We start from the raw sequence: 14,742 nt of genomic DNA, 5'->3' as shown, positions 1-14,742 counted from the left end.
GTGTAGAACCATATAGGGGCCATATAGCACCACTATAGCACCACATATGGTTCTTCAAAGCACTATATGGTTCTACACAGGTGCTTCACTGGTGCTTCACTGGTGCTTCACTGGTTCTTCACCGGTGCTATATGGCACTAAAAACGGTTCTTCTATGGTTACGATCCAAAGCAACAGTTTTGGTGCTATATAGCACCGTTTGTTTTTTTAGAGTGTAAGTGATTAGTACACTTGTAGGCTTTTCACACCTGAAATTGTTAACCCTGGGTTATTCTAAAACCAGGGTTAACGGAATCCTGGGTTATTTTTTCATAATACACACTGTTCAAACTTAACCAGGGGTTAAGAGATAACCCTGGGTATTCATAATTTGACGTTTCACACTGTGCATTCCTAAACCCTGGGTCAGGAGTCTCCTCCAACACACCTCTCTGTAATTATCAAGCAACCCTGAACACCTTGATTAGCTACTTCAGCTGTGTTTAATTAGGGTCATAACATTCTAACCCTGCTTCGTTTCACACTGCATGCGTTTGGCACCGCAATGCGGGGTTAACACCACAAATGTGGTGCTAACCCTGCTCCGGAGCAGGGTTTCATAACCCTGGGTAAAAAGCGGTGCTAACTCCGCTTTCAAATTACAGGTGTGAAACGCTCCTTAACCCAGGGTTAAAAGCGGGGTTTAGAATGAAGATAACCCAGGGTTAAGCGCAGTGTGAAAACCCCTTTGGAATATTTTAAGTACTTTTTGGAAGAAGTTGTGATTGTTTTGTAGGCTGTGTTTTATATCATATAATAAATCAATGGGTACGTTATTTGCTCTTAATTCCTAAATAGTGTAATGTGTAATAAAATACAATACAATGAATCCTGGCAGTTTAAACTGAAAATCATATCCAAATGCATGCCATTACAGCAAAATTATACGCCAAAATAAAATTTCATACCCTAATATATAAAGTTTTACCTGTGGCCGGTAGAGGCGCTAATATAGGCTCTTGGTCGTATTTGAGGTAAAATTATCCAGCTGCAGCCCCACAGCGCCACGATTCAGGCCACACGATCCATGGAGCTCGTTTCAGGGCGGAAAGTAGGGGCGGCACTGAAGCATGCGCTTCAGGACAAACGCGGTTTATCTATCATTATATTCGTTATATTTGATATGTATTTGATACTCTTTTGACTGTTCAGAAAATTGGATTAATAATAATAATAATAATAATACCAAAAGACAAACGCGAAAGTGAGGGACAGTTGCAAAAACATGCTAAAACCATGGCGTTCTGTTTTTTTTGTGGTGTAGAAATATTTACTTAAGAAATATATATTTTATTTAATGTGTTGAAATTCTTAAAAAAAAAAGAGTGTGACATTTAAAAATTATGCTCTGTGTCAAAGTTTATTTTGTAACAAATACTTAAAGTAGATACTGAGGATGAGAATGAAGTAATTGTAATTTCTTTATATCAAATGAAAAAGTGTGTATAGTGACATTACCTAATTATCTACATTGAAATGTATGTTACTAAGAAATATTTATATTTGGCTATATACTTTAGTGAATTTTCATGTATTGTTTTTAAGTACCATATCAAATGTTTAGTATTTATACCAAAATCAATGAGAAAATTAATAATTACGCAAAGAAATGTTGGTTTTCACGACTCTAGTAAGACCGGTTCGCCAAACCATATATGGTTCGACTTCCACCCTGAAACGAGCGCCCCGGACCGCGCGGCCCGAATCGCGGCGCTGCGGGGCCGCAGCCGGACACAAAGGACCAAAACAATTGTATGAGTTGAAGGATATGCAACAGCGCTGGCGTCATCATTGTGCATGGTCAAGTCTGTGCGTCACTTCATCATGTCACTTAACCTGCCGACCGAAATAAGAAAAAAAACATTAAGAAATTTACACAGTGTACACACTCCAAACTCCACTTTGCTTTTTATAATAGGCCTATCTTACCTGCATACACCTCAACTTCACACAGAGTGAGGCTTTTTTTGTGTTCCAGGTAGAAAGATGTTGACATATTGCCCTTGAAAACTGTCAAATGTAAATGTTTGGGTGCCTCCAAGTGGGATGGACCCAATTGTTGCAGCGCTGTGAATACACAAACATTAAGACATACTGTATACGTCCGATTATAACATGTTCACATTTAAAGGAAAAGCTGTATTTTTATTTATACTTTATTTAGTTTATTAAAGATTCAAATTGTTTAAGAAAGACTAACAGCTCTTACAGTATATTGATTCTCTGTTACCCTACAGCATGTTTAGCATCTGCAAATTCATTTTAGGTGAAGGACTGGATATAGCTTTGACTCCAAAAGCAATGTTATCTGTTCAGCATAAAAAAAATGAACAAAACACTTCTTTCATTAATAAAGTAAATTTTAATGGCCTTTTTTTCTTGCCAGGGATATGTGTGCCAAGAGTTCTTTGTGAAAACAAACACCATGACAAAGAGTATAAAACTTTGTTAAGAATGTATATTTGTCACCCGGTGACGATTTCGAGGGGCGGAACTATTGATAAGGAAGATCGGTTCCGCCCGGAAGGTTTCCCACTCGGACGATGAAACGGAAACACCGGAACTTCCGGTAAGCGCCGCGAGGCGAAATCAAGCCTAATCTAACACAGGTGTGGGTAATGAACGTAGCGATCAGTGATTGGAGGATACACGGAAGAAGAGGGATATATAAAGGAGCTGTAAAGACAAAGTGGGGTTGTGGTTGTTTTCCGACAATCGTTCAGTGGGCCGCTCGTTCTGTTGTTGTTGTTGTTGTTGTTGTTGTTGTTGTTGTTGTTGTTGCTGCTGCTCTGCTCTGCTCTGCTCTGCAGTCTGGTCAGCGCAGGAGTTCGCTGTGGAGTTGGAAACGGCTGGGATTTCATTGCTGGTTCGCTCTGGTGTTATCGAAGGAAAGAACTGGGTTGAGTCACGCTGGTAACCGAAGGATTTTACAGTTGCTGGAATTGAGAGCAGAGGCAGAGGGAGACATAGGCTGAGTATATGATACATTGAAGGTTTGTGTACACTGTTGATGTGTGTGTGCTGTTATTAGTAGCCGACTTACCGTGAGTGTACCGAGGAAGAACGGCGGGCGAGGATGTACATCGGGGCGAAGAGAACAGCATCTGCCCTACGAGGATAAACAAAGGAAACCGATCGTCAGTGTTGTGAGTACTCAGCGTCTAAACTACTGTATAACTGTGAATTGCTGTTTCAACATGCATTGTAAGCCTTAGTGGGCGAGACTACGGCCCCACCACGGAGTGAGACGGTGGGCGAGCCGGGGGCATAGTAATTCGGAAGGGATTAAAGGGCCACCGCAGCGACGCTTGCACTGCCAGCCACAAATTCATTTTCCACCAGCCCGAAGACAGTTGGATGAAGAGGGGCTGCGAATTTATTTGATTCACGTAGAAGAGTGAAGAGTGCTGTGGGTGAGTCTGAGACTTTGTTGTGAGAATACACTTTAAACTATTGCAGTGATGCTGTGTGGTGTTTTTAGTAGCCCTCTTCATTGAACTGGTCGTGAGACAACGAGAGGCCGTGAGGCTGGCAATCCACTTACTGTATATGTTTATGTGTGTGACCCTTGCGTTGGAGCTTCAGCGGAGTGCTGGCTCGGTCATCTTTGGATGTGGCCGATTCGGTGGAACGGTGGTGAGGCATCTGGGAACATCAGAGTACTGTGAGTAAAAGCAACCTCTTACAGAGTACGTTGTGTGTATGTTGCACTGTCGTGCACAGGGAAGCATAGATCGATACTACCTGTCACGGACCCTCTACAAAGGTGCGCTCCTGTCCAGTTCTCGGGAGTCAAAGTGAACGAGAGGGCAGCGTTCGGCTCGGCGTGGCAGTGTTGGATCTCCCCCGCCGACAGTATCATCGGCGTGCGGGAAGGACATACCACGACGCTTCGCCATCATAAAGGTCGGAGGAATATCCATCTACCGATTGAGTGCAGTACCGTAAGTCCACCATTCCCGAATCGGGGCCACATTTTACCCATTAAATGCATGGATTATGAATATTGTCTGACGAAGCCCAAGAAAGAGCGTGACCAAAACAATTGCCCTGTTATAGAGGTAAAGAGTTACCAGTGTTGACCAAGTGTGAGCCCCAGTGTTGAGATTAACCCCTGTGTTACAGCTACGAGCCTGCAGTGGGAGAGAGAAAGAGAACCAGAGCCGGTGACCGTGAGAAACTTACCCGTGTGCGGCCGCTCGTGAGTAGTGTGAGCCCCAGTGTTGAGATTAACCCCTGTGTTACAGCTACGAGCCTACAGTGGGAGAGAGAACCAGAACCTGCTACTGTGAGATACTTACCTGTGTGTGGCCGCTCGTGAGTAGTGTGAGCCCCAGTGTTGAGATTAACCCCTGTGTTACAGCTACGAGCCTACAGTGAGAGAGAGGGAGAGAACCAGAACCTGCTACTGTGAGATGCTTACTTGTGTGTGGCCGGTGTGAGTAGCGCGAGCCCCAGTGTTGAGATCAACCCCCTGTGGTATAGCTGTCAGCTTAAAGCAGGAGAAAGAGAGAGAGAGAAAGCGGCAGAGTCGGTGACCAGGAGATACCTACCTGTGTGACTATCTGTGAGTAGTGAGAGTCCCGGTATTCGAAACACTTAACTGTCTTGGTGTTCTTTCTGCCTCTAGGAGGAAAGGAGGGCGCCACGGGATCAACAAAACAAGGCGGAAGAGCCTTACCTGCTCACCCTCCCCCCCACAGTGTCTGGATCTCGGACACTCGGCCCCTTGGTCCCCTCCCCCCCCCTCTACGTGTTACGGCCCACCTGGAGGGCAGAACAGAGGCCTTTAGTTTTAATCTTTCCCATCCCTATACCTTTCTTTTAAATAATTTAAATAAAGTTATATTTTATACTACCTGTACTTGTGTTGTCTGGTCATTGGGTTGGCTTTGGGACCTCCTCAAGGTGGAAAGTAGGAAGGGGCGTGCCTTGTTTTACATTAGTGGCCAGCCCCGACCTGTGACATATTCAAAGTGTCACAGGTCGGGGCGGACCACAGATAGAAACAAGCCACGCCTCTTCCTAGTTTCCACCTCGAGGAGGTCCCAAAGTCAACCCAATGACCAGACAAACACAAGCGTAAGTAAAATTTAAAAGACTATTTATTTAATTCATTTAAAATAGGAAGGGAAGGGGGCAAGGGTAAGTTAAAATAAGGGTCTCTCCGTCTGTCCTCCAGGTAAGGCAGGTGAATGGGGGGGGAGAGACAATGAGGCCAGACTCCTACGCCTGGTTCCTTTGATCTCGTGGTGCCCTCCTTTTCCTCCTGGAGGCAGATTAAAACAATGGGTGAGTGTTGGCTCAATATTGAGTATACCTGGGTGTTTTCCCGGTGACAGGCTGATCCAACCCGTGGCGTTCCACTAGGGTATATCGGTTGTGATATTCAGAATCTCTCTCTCTCTCTTCCCCTCTCTGCAGGCCCGTAACTGTAACACAGAAGATTTCGTGACAGATGCTGGGGTTTTCACTCTCACCTAGTTGACTTGTGACGATGTCACGGCCAGGGGCTGGCTGTTAATGGCTAAAGCCACGCCCCCTCTCAACTTCCACCTCGAGGAGGTCCCCAAAGCCAACCCAATGACCAGACAACACGAGAACAGGCAAGTATTAAAACAAACTTTATTTAAATATTTAAAATAACTTGGGAAATGGGGAAGGGGCAATTAAAAACTAAGCTTCCTCTCTGCCTTCCAGGCAGACCACGACACAGGGAGGTGGCAAGAAGGGGAAGAGGGCAACGGGGGTTCCAGGGGGACTGGTGACCAAAGGTATAGGGGGGGGAAGACGGGAAACACAGGCTCCTGTCAAACTCCGCTATCCGTGGCGCCCTCCTCTTCTTTCCTGGAGGCAAAGATAAAATAGTGTGAGTTTTAGGGGTTTAACTCTCTCTTCACCCGCGTACCTGTGTCGCGCTATGCAGGGACTTCACTGCTCGGGCCCGTACAGTTCTTTATAGTAGCTCACTCTCCTTCCTTCCTCTTCCCACAGGCAGCGACTGGGACACAAAGACACGTTTAGTTTGGACTTGGATCGTTCTCACCTATCTGCCGCTTACAGCTCTTGGTAAGTGTAGTTTTCCACAGTTCGCTCTCCTGACATTCACTCTCGTTCTCTCTTTCTCCACAGGCAGCTTGGACACAACAACACGGTTAATTCAACTTGGATGCTTCTCACCTCTCCGCTGTTTACAGCTCTGGGTACGTATGACTGTCCACGGTTCGTTCTCCTGACGTTCACTCTCGTTCTCTCTTTCTCCACAGGCAGCTTTTCCTTAGCTCGCTGTACGGCGTTCTGATCGACAATGTAACGGGGGCGGGCTTACGATGGCTGGCCTACACAGAAGGTCAAACGGGCGATGATTTCCCCAGAAGGCGCCGGGGGCAAAACCCTCTCGGCGAGTTCGCTGGTCAGCAGGGGGGCGGAATGTCACACCGTCTCGCCGGGCCGAGCGCTGCCCTATCCTCAATGCCCGTAGGGCGATCGAATACCGGACAGGGGCGCCCTTTTGTAGAGACCACGGGGCGGCGGAACTCCTTCGCCTCTCACTCTGCAACAAGGGAAAACACACGGTAAAGTAGCAATGCAAAGGCCCATAGTTGTACTCACACACACACCGCCAGCTTCCAAGTCTTCACCGCCACGCTCTGAAACCTGTCGACATACAGACGGGGGCGGCTTCCAGAGGCCCACACCGTCACTTCTCACTCAAACCGCACACAGCGTATAATAGATGATATTCCTTGCGACCGTTAGCCTCTCCGTCTCTTCCTCAGTAAAATGGATGATGCGGGGTACGTCTGACAAGACACACAGCACTTGCACAGCAACCCACAGCAAATACACAGCACCACTTCAACGTGAAAGGTTTTCAAAATACATGGACTCACCCACCACACTACAGGTGTACACAAGAGACGCCCGACGTCCTCCACTTCGCTGAGGTCGGATGGGGGCGATGACAACACGGCCGGAATGTTTAATTCTGCTGCTGTGGCTGCTGAGTCCAAATATTCCTGCGGCTCACCTACCGCGCTGGATCAGGGGTAGGGCCGCCCTCCTCTTCCTGGAGGTATTCGGGAAATGCACAGGTTAGTTGTTACACTTCGTTTTAATCCAGAAGCTAATACTCACAGCGGTCCTCTTGGTTAACGTTTTGCAAAACCGTTACGTTTCCTTCTTCCTTTGTTCCTCTAAATGTGTCACTTATACCAATGTTTCTTCCACCCACAGGGTTTTCTCTTACTCCAGCGTCCACTGCGAACTACGACAGAGAGAGAGAGAGAAAGTATAGCCAGCCACCAATGCGTACCAAATGAGCACAGCTCCGCACCTCAACACACACACTAAGCACACAAAAGCGCCCTCGTGGTGCAGTGCTCCTTTAACTCACAGCCCCGTCCTTTTTGCCTCTCTTGGCTGCCGCACTCTTTCCTCTCGCTATAAGCGCTCTTGTGGATCAACGGCGCCCTCCGGCTCTTCCAAGGACGGGGCATGTGCTTTAGTCTGCCCTAGGCAATAAAAGGAGCTCGTGCCCGAAACCACTCTCCCCTTCGTGCATCTTTTGGCCTCTTTATGTGTCTTGCCTTTTCCCTCTCCTCCAATCATGGATTGCCAGCTTCATTCGCCACACCTGTTGCTCGTTTCCTCATAATCTGTGTTGCTAGGGAGACTAGAAAGTGAAAGGTGCTTTAAAAATCGGGCCCGGGCGGAAACCATCTTCAGGCGGAACCTTTCTCCGCCACTTTTGGTTCCGCCCTATCGTAGTCACCCGGTGACAACAACATGCAGGTAAGTACTTCACAGGTATGGTATCCAGGTTCTCTCTCCTTCTGCAGGCTTTTAGCTGTAACAGGCACTGAGGGTTTCACTCTCACCTAGTCAGCTCGTGACGACGTACAGGTAAGTACTTCACAAGTATGGTGTTCAAGTTCTCTCTCCTTCTGTGGGCTCGTAGCTGTGACACAGAGGATATTACAGACACTGGAACTTTCACTGATTATTTCTGGCAGTACATTTCATAAACAGAGGCAGGTTAACTTTAGCTGCGGTATCTCTTCAACTTCACTTCGATTTGTAACAATTTATGGTCGTTCAACAGGAGAACACAACATCAAATGCTGCTCGTGAATGGTGGACTTACGGTGACTTCACTTCAAACGGTTAGCAAGTATACTCCAAACTTTAAGATGGTACGGCGTCGTGATACAGCCTTCCCAGAGGCCTCTGGCACTGCAAAGGGGGAAATCTAGCACCGTCACCCAGAGCCGAACGCTGCCCTCTTCTCTCTTCCACTTCGGCTACAGAGAACTGGACAGGGGCGCACCTTTGAAGAGGCTCCGTGACAGGTGAGATATGTTCTTCGCCACCCTTCCTACAACAGCACGAGGTTTTTCATACACACAACACTTGTTAATATTTGTTTTACTCACAGCAGTCTAGGAAGTCAACGTCCTTCACCACTGTTCCACCGAGTCAGGCCGGATCCAAGTGTAGGATTAAAAATATAGGAATTTATTACTTCGTCACAACCCCCATTTCAATATTGTACCATCTGCATTCCTGTGCCTACTGATAGTGATCACAGACTATTGTCACAGCTGTTTTTTCAATACAGTGGGGGTTAAAGGTGTGGTCTTCTGGTTGGTCAGTTTGAATGCATGATGTTAGGTTTAGTCACATGGTCAAGGGATAGAGAATAAAGGTCTTGATTTTCATGAGCTCTGGGCTTTTGCCTTTTGGCATTTGACATTTGCTTTCTGCCCTCTGCTTTTCTTCTTTACCTGAGTTCTTGGGTTTAGGCCAGTATGCCTAGATTCCAGTTCTTAATGGTCATTCTCTTTCTTCTAAACTTTCCTTCTCCCTCTATCTTATCTGGTAATATCTCACATACATTGGAAACAGTTAATTGTTTGTATTAAGTACCATTTCATGCATTTATAGTGTAACCATTTCAATTGTAACTTTAAGTCAGTGTTGTTATTAGACCTTTTCATTTACAAATCTGTTGTTTAGTTTTGATTTAGTGTTAACTTAAACGCTACATATTGCAATTCAATATATTTATATTATAGCAATGCTCTCCAACATATTTTGCTATTATAACTGCACTTATTTCCGTCGTTGGTATTCACTGTAGTGAATCCACCCTTACACAAGGGATGGCCACAACAGGTATTACACTTGAAGCTTTAATACAGGGACACGCACACAGCATATACAAAGGGTTACTTAACCGGCTTCCACAGCCTCTCGTTCTCCCACGACGAATTCAGTGAAGGGAAAAGGGCTATCGACAATACAAACACAGCATACCACTGCACTAATTCAAAGTGTATTCTCACAGCAAAAGCACAGACTCACCCACAGCATTCTATGTGCACATTAAGGTCACAGCCCCGTCTTCGTTGAATTGCACCGGAGACTGGTGGGCGTTGGAAGTGTAAGCCAGCAAGAAAGACGTCGCTGATGCGGCCCCGTGCTTCTCCCAAGATCGTCACTACCGGCTCTCCCACCACTCTGCTCCGTGGCAGGGCCGTCAACCCAGTGGTGTAGTCTAGATTTTTGTAGTGAGTATACTGTGATTTTTCCCTCTCACCCTTATGCTCACTCGTCCCAGAGTGACACCCCATAAGCACCACCACACTTACAGATGCATACAGTATGGATCTTCATGTAATCGAGAGCATTCTGAAAGTGTACTCATAAACACATAAACTGAATGTGTTATCAACATGTCAGTTTATTATAAGAAAAAAAGACTTTAACAGTCAATGGGTTTACAGCTGGGGAAACTGGATGGATTTTTAGACTGGTTTAGTGTTAATCAACATCTAACTCAGGGCCAGAAGTTACTCAACTGTTAATTAAAATTAAATAAACTGTTTCCAATCTTCAATCCGTGGCTAACACATGCATTGAAGGAGAAAAAAATATCCACTCATTCAATAGCTATTATCTGACAACTATTGATAACATTACCATGTCTAATTTAATGGTGTAAATGTTTTTAATTAATACCCATTTAAGATGACCATGAATTAACTCTAATTTGCATAGTCATTGAAATAAAAGCTTATTTTATGCATATAATACAAGCAGTGTCTAAAAATGAAAATAGGCTTTTACTTAATTATTATTACAAGACCATCATGTAGCCTAATATTAGACACCCAAACCAAAGTGAAGAAAATTATCTTTAATTTGCAAGTCTGAACTGAACATCAACGCAGACATGATTTTCCTCACAAAGTTTAAGATCATATACATCTTGAACGTAGATATATAAATTAACACAGAGAAGGAAATTTTAACACTATGAAGCACAAGCAAACATGCTGAAAGCTAAAACAATCAGGATATAATTACGGGCTTATTTTATTGCATTTGGAGCCTTACCTCCAGATAAAGTAATAAACTGGACCGATGTTTTAAATGTTGTTTTCTCACATGTGCGTTGTTAACTCTCCGGATTTTATATTGCAGCAGCTCGTTCACTTCACATGGATTGTTTGTTTACAGTGTCGCGTGAACAGCTACACTGCAGGTTCGACTTCATTTGGCGCTAAGCAGACCCTTTGGTGATGTCAAAGTACCGCGAGAGCGATTCAAAACAGATTTCTCCATGTGATAAATGCAATCGCTCTCGCGGTACTTTGCTGTCACTCGACTGTGGGTTCTTCTGGTACCACACCAGTCTGCTCCCCAGTCACTTTCGCGCCGCTATGGTAATTTGATTTCATACGCGAATCGGATCGCGCAGTTCGGCAGGAATTCAAACACACCAAATAGATAGCCTAATATATATGCAGTTCAACCCGCTAAAATAGCAAGTGTAGCATGCTACTGGTCAGTGCTTTGCATCTGAATTATGACTAAAAGTTTGAAATGTCAGAAAACCATGCTGTTACGCATACTCAAGCTATTTTTAGTGGGTATACGGAAATCCTTCACAATTTCTAGTGGGTATACGGCGTATAACTGCGTATCAAGTAGACTACACCACTGCGTCAACCTAAATACCGAAAGCTCACAACACACGTTGGACACGTTAGCTCCACAATACACACTGTATCAGACACTGAGTACTCACAATGGTTTATAATGGACTCCTTTGCTTCCTTCTCCTATAGACAATGCACCCAGATTCGAGTACACCACTCTAGTATTCCTCAGCAGCTCTTACGGTGAGTAATTCCTCCTCAATACTCCAAACACAACAGTAGTGCACATAAATCCATTCGTATCCAAGGTCCTCATCAATATTACATACCCAGCCTCTGACTCTGTTTTCCTCTTCAGCTTCGTTTCCAGTAACAATGGCTCTTACTGTTCCCAGCGTGACTGTGCCCAGGTCCTTCCTCTTTAACACCGAAACGGTTTTTTCGAACACCACACTGCTATCGCCGCTTCCACACACGAGCCTCTACCAACACTACTGCACCCTCACTTCCGTGGTGCTCCTTGCATAAACAACCTCCACTCCTTCCTTTCGGCTCTTTCGGCCGCACTCTTTCCGTCCGCTTTAGCGATCCCCGGATCATCGGCGCCTTCAGAGGAGTGGGTGTTTTAATCCGCCCTTGGCGGAGCGGAGCTCACCCCGGAAATCAACTGCGCCGCTCTTTTCTTCTTCTTCTTCTTCTTCTCTTGATTTTATTGGCGGTTGGCAAACAACTTTCGGGTACATTTACCGCCACCCACTGATCTGGAGTGTGGACTAAAGATCTATACTAACATTAACTGTTTTAGAGAAAAAAAAAAAAACAAAAAAAAACAATAATAATAATATACATACTATAATTAACGCCGCTCTTTTGTGTTTCACAGGTCTATATATATTGCCCAACTTCATTTCCTCTTCTAATCACAAACCGCAACACTAAATCGCCACACCTGTTGCTCATAAATACGCAATCTGGGTCGTCAGGGAGACCAGGAAGTCAGAGTGTTCGAAAATTTTAGCCCGGGGTGGAAACCGTCTCCGGGCGGAACCAATCTTCTCCACTTTAGTTCCGCCCTATATAGTCACCCTGTGACAAAAGCAATGAAAAAAACTTGCACAGAGCACAAGTGGACGTTCATGTTAGTTAATAAAATAACAGTCATTCACACATGTATATGTTAATTTCAGTTTTTTACCTGAATACACTTCAACCTCACAAAGATTTAGGCTTTTTTAGGTTCCAGGTGGAACAATGTTGACATATTGCCCTAGAATCCCTACTGAAAAATCCAGCTAAGACCAGCATAAGCTGGTGAGCTGGTTTTAGCTGGTCCCCAGCTTGGTTTTAGCTGGTTTTGCTGGTGTAGGAAGCTGGTTTTGCTGGTGTAGCAAGCTGGTCTAGGTGTGTTTTGGTCACATTTTAAGCTGGTCTAGCTGGACTTAGCTGGTCATGCTGGAATACCAGCTGGCCCACCAGCATGACCAGCTTTGTCAGGCTGGGAGGACCAGCATAAACCACCTTAAACCAGCTAAAACCAGCTAGGGCCAGCTACCAGCTTGTGCTGGTTTTGGCTGGATTTTTCAGTAGGGATAGGCTTAAACTCATATGTCGCTGTGTGCAGAGGAGCAGTAAGAACCGTTGCAGCCCTGCAAATACAGAGTGTAAAAGTGAAAATGACAGGCCTTTTCTGGCACACTGCAAAGGCAGATTGAATAAAAAAACAATAACTTAATTTAACAAAAACCTATGGAGGTATATTTGGTGCAAAACAATTGCACACCTGTGACAGTGGAATTTGTATTTGTAGAGATTATCCACACATGTGTATCAGTAAATTTGAAGTCACAGATGAAGATTTGCAAACTTGTAGATTTTTTTTCTTTCCCTCAAATACAACACAACAGTTACACATTCACAAATCCTTCAGTGCAGCTGCACAAATCCCATTTTACAAATCACAGATTAAGAAACTCACAAGCTCACGTTTATTGCTACAATTGCTGCAGTAAATATGGTGCAAAACCTACTTGAACACCTGCATCAAAGTATGTGAAGTCACAAACAAATTTTGTACATTCGCAAATCAGTTTGTGCATCTGTGCGATGAGAGTTGCATGTGTGTAAAACATTTTTTTCACAAATATTTTTTTATTTTTGAAATATTTTCTAGCACAAACACAAGTACATAAATACAACTGCTTGAATCTGCTGCTACGAGTTTCAAACACTCTTTTCCGTGTGCTCTCTGTTTTGCACCAAATATCTCGAGATAAATGGTGCGAAAGTGATTTGTATACCTGTAGGCTATGTTCAGCACTTCCCACCAGGTGGCACCCGACACTCACTGAAGCAGAGTTTATTAATTACCAGCAATGTTTCAGCAAGGTAAATCGCCTTTATCAAGCTATTATTTTCACCAAGTGGAGAACAATATAAATGGGAGTGCTAATTATACACAGATGAAGGTAATTACATACAATATTCCAATGATTCATTAGTAAACAAAATATAAGTTCCAATAATCTCAAACCATCAATATAAGTAGATTAAAAAATACAAGCAGCAAATACACACATAGGCCTACATATAAATAAGATACCAAATGATGTAAGACCCATTCATTTTTAATATCATAATACCTATAAAAACAACCCAAATCAAAATCTTTTAAACCATGTGTGGCCAATGTTCACATTTAATATACCTAAACGGCCTCCTGTCTAAGTAAAAATTGGTCCAACTCACCTCAACTTCTAGATGAAAATACCCTCTTAATTCCTATATACAATAATGAAGTTATAGGATGATTAAGTTCAACAAAATGCAGTGCTAATGGAAGGTTCATATTTCTGCATATTATTGCACTCTGATGTTTCACGATGCGTGTTTTATACTCTCTATTTGTTTTCCTACATATGATTTTCAACAATGACAGTGTTAAAGTGGTTTTTGTTGGTATAGATGGAGAAGAGAGGTCCGATCTAACTAATTTATCTCCTAGATTACATTCACCTATATTCAGTTAGCCTATGTTTACTTTACTGACACAGCAATGTGCCCAGGATGGTAAAATAATTATTTCAATGTATTACTAATAAACAACACAAGTCTTGTGCATACTGACATGGTTTGACATCTATAGTTATTTGTTTTTTTTCTGATGTGTTAGAAGTCATATATGTAGAGCAGAGAAATAAGACATTTTTTTCCTGGGGTGCATGCCCTAGAAAAATATATATGGACCTTGGTATTTATAAAATCCCCTGTACGACCCTGCTCATGACAATAAGAATCCACTCTCAATAGTGTATTACGAGCTGTAGGTTTTTTAATCGGATCCCTATATAAAAAATTACGAGCTACCCACAAGTCTAAAAAGCTGATTTGATTTGGATTAGCATCCGGGGTAAATGTTAAGAAATCAGAACAACTGTTTAGATAATAATAAAAACAATTTAGTTGTTCAGTTACCCGATTCAAAAAGACAGAAATAATCATCCAAATTAGTATATTAGAAGAAAAAGCATGTATCTTATTTGGGTGTGGGCCTGTGTGTGTATTTGCTGCTTGTGTGTGTTGGTCTACTTGTATTGATGGTTTGAGATTTATGGAACTTATATTTTGTTTACTAATGAATCATTGGAATATTGTATGTAATTACCTTCATCTGTGTATAATTAGCACTCCCATTTATATTGTTCTCCACTTGGTGAAAATAATACCTTGATAAAGGCGATTTACCTTGCTGAAACATTGC

The 14,742-nt window shown here is 43.5% G+C and overlaps 1 protein-coding gene across 1 annotated transcript in view; it reads left to right on the top strand.

Annotated features, from left to right (window-relative positions):
* LOC129454650 (uncharacterized) overlaps positions 1–14,742 on the top strand; it is a 155,618-nt gene that overhangs the window by 28,122 nt on the left and 112,754 nt on the right. The window lies entirely within an intron of this gene.

The sequence above is a fragment of the Misgurnus anguillicaudatus genome, chromosome 20, assembly GCF_027580225.2.
Source record: "Misgurnus anguillicaudatus chromosome 20, ASM2758022v2, whole genome shotgun sequence".
Lineage (NCBI taxonomy): Eukaryota > Metazoa > Chordata > Actinopteri > Cypriniformes > Cobitidae > Misgurnus > Misgurnus anguillicaudatus.
This window is presented reverse-complemented; position numbering and strand designations above follow the sequence as displayed.